The 3,040-nt window shown below is 42.7% G+C and overlaps 1 non-coding gene across 1 annotated transcript; it reads right to left on the bottom strand.

Moving 5' to 3' along the window:
• Window positions 1-312: 312 nt before the first annotated feature.
• LOC145392579 (5S ribosomal RNA) lies at window positions 313-431 on the bottom strand. The gene has a single exon (XR_013896011.1). It is a non-coding gene; the product is annotated as a 5S ribosomal RNA (ribosomal RNA).
• Between the last annotated feature and the right edge of the window lie 2,609 nt (window positions 432-3,040).

Raw genomic sequence — 3,040 nt, 5'->3', positions numbered from 1 at the left:
ACTTCCTTTTGTAGTTCATTCTTGCTGGTACCGAGCTTTTCAGTCTAAGAGAGACACAGTTTCGTTAAATGAGTAAGGAATATTATCAATAACCCATCCTGGCAGAAAAGTTTATCCTAAGACAAATGAAATTAGCTGGTAACAGCAAGCATAAAATAGCATGGACGTCATTGTGTGGAAGCAATAACCTGTATATTCATTCATTCATTGCCAGACGCCATGTATCCCAAACGGGGTGGCCAAGGGCTTAGAGTTAATTGTTTTACAGGGAGGGGCACTAATCCTCCACCAACCCCACTTGACACGTAGGGATGCCAACAGCATCTGGTGTTCCCAGGCGGTCACCCATCCAAGTACTAATCAGACCCAACGTTGCTTAACTTCGCTGATCGGACGGGAAGCGGTGTACTCAACGTGGTATGGCCGTTGTAGTATTTATCTTAACCCCATTATTGTGATGGCGTCATTTATGGTCCATTAGGCTACCATCAGACGACTTTATTTAAAAGAAGCTTAGAACTGGAGGGGTTGGACATAGCCTCCGTTAATCCCTTCACGACTAGTGGTCCTTCCTAGGCTGAATGAAATCGTCTGAGAGTTATAAGAATAAAATGTGAAGTTTGTGTCATCGTATCGAAATGATTAATCTTACTAGGCCTGTTTATAACCGACCTCACAATGAAGGAGTCACTTACACTCTAGAGACTTGTTTGATGGTGGCAAAAGTTAAATAAAAATGACCTCATCCTCTCGAAAGGGAATATGGAAGAATTTTCTTAACATTTTATTACCAGGGATTTCTAGTAAGGAATTAAAAGTAATCAGACGATAGCAAGAGATTAGCTATGCTAAGCTTACAGTCCGTACCTTCTTTACCCCCACACGGGGGTTGACTTTATACTGGGGTTTCTGTTCGCCTCTGTGTAAAGAACAACTCTCATGTGTGGGGCGGCTCCCCATATGCAACTCTTCTCAACAGGGTGGAGTGTAAGGCTTTTCATCTCATTAACCTCTCCTCTTACTGACTACCTTCACCCTCAGTCTCTTCGCCGGACTGTTATTTCTTTATCTACCTTTTATCGTTACTACAGCGGTCACTGCTCTTCCAAACCATTTAATTGCAACTCTCTCTATTACGGCGGGCGCTTAGCACCCGTCTGGGGGAAGCGGTGGCTCAATCGGTAGAGAGGTGGCCTGTAGTCCTAACGGACCCAGGTTCGAATCCCGGCTGGGGCAGGGAACAGTTTAAGGATTTGAATTTCATTAGAATCAGGCTTTACTGATCTACCAGAAGACCCGCCGACATGTCGTAAAAATACCCCCGCTAATACCAATACACCAGTCCTGTATGAGACAGCCCTAGCATGTATTCAATATGGACGGTGGGTGTTAGCGCCGAAGTGGTGACATGTAGAGGTGTATGGTATGTAGGAGGACTGCTGGGCCTTGAGAGCAGGCTGTGAAGCCTATGCCCAGAGTCGGACACATAAAAAAAATAAAAAAAATAAAAAAAAACTCAACCCTTTTCTGTTGAGTTCTCTAATGCAAGAATAAACCGACATTTACAGTCTTTCGTGTATGCAGCAGGTCAACTCTGGAACTGTCTTCCTCTGTCTGTATTTCTTGTCTATGACCTCCAGCCTCTTAAATGCAACGTGTCCAGCCTTCTCGAAATGAACGGGTTATGATTTTTTTTTTTTTTTTTTTTTTTTTTTTTGTGGAGGGAATAATCTAGCGGGCTTCTAGCCTTTGGTTCCTTCTTCCTTGCATTAAAAAATAAGTAGAAGAAGACGTCATCTTACTGAAGACGTTGTCCATCACAAACCACTTTCAAGCGTCATTCCCATATACACATATTGCCACCATCGCTACGTACTTGCACACGTCACCACAGTTACAACGATCGCTTTGTTAGGCCATTTACCACGATGACGTTTTTATCATTACCACCACCAAACGGTTATTATTCGGCTCATGGGGGAAGGTTCTAAAAGAAAAGGTTATTAATCGATGCTGAAAAGGTATCCATGGCCTTCACTAACACTTGTTACTAATATACTGTAATAACTCTCTGCCACTATCATTACCTTGTTACTACACTCAGGCTTGAGCAATCTCTCATTATTTTACGTGTCATCTTACCCTTCTTATCTCTTGCTATGTACTAAATTATCAGTAACTCGATTATTATGAACCGATACTAACCTACAGCCTCTAGACTCACCGTTATAACCACTTTCCATCTCAACTAAACACTTACTTCCTCATCGATCAACCCCTACCTTTACTACCTACCAAAACTACTATTCGTACTCCCACCACTCCACCATCACTAATCACCATTTACCACAATTACCACCCCTATCCCCACCAATCACCAAAGCTGCCTCTGTGTATCACATACACTAAACCTATTACTCCCAACCCCACCACCTACCATAACTTGCACCTCTCCCATAACTACCACCAGTACAACTATCACCACCCCTTTCTAACATCACTGTCCACCACATCTATTACCTACCACCACAGTCGCCATTTATCATATCAGCCAGCACCATCCACCGTCTCCTGCCGCTGCTGCCGCATAGGTAAGTAGACTAAGAGCAGTTAAAAATAACCTTTATCAAGTTCTGTACGATGACGTGTTTGGGGTGATGTTCTTGCTACTTCCAAAAGATTTTATTTTGCTTCAAGGAAAGCTTCAGGTAAAGTAATAAAGGGATTAATTATCATCACAATCACTTCCATCATCATTTACCAATCAACACAACTACCATTCTCTACCACAGTCATTCGCCACAGCAATAACCATCAGCCATCATCATTTACAACCGTTACCTACCTCCACAATCGCAACCTTTCCTCTCCCATCTTATACTACCACAACAATTATGTTTTGTGGGGTCAGAAGTTCCTGTACATAATCTCGAAATCATGTCAGAATCAAGCGACATCTTGCTGATTCAGTCAGCAGTAATCGGGAGGGATGCAATCTCGCTTCACTAATCCTGAACCTGAAGAGGGTAAATTAGTTAAT

This window comes from Coenobita brevimanus, chromosome 22 (assembly GCF_032717465.1).
Source record: "Coenobita brevimanus isolate Jiangsu-jjx chromosome 22, ASM3271746v2, whole genome shotgun sequence".
NCBI lineage: Eukaryota > Metazoa > Arthropoda > Malacostraca > Decapoda > Coenobitidae > Coenobita > Coenobita brevimanus.
Note: the sequence above shows the minus strand (reverse complement) of the source record. Positions and strands in the feature narration are given on the sequence as shown.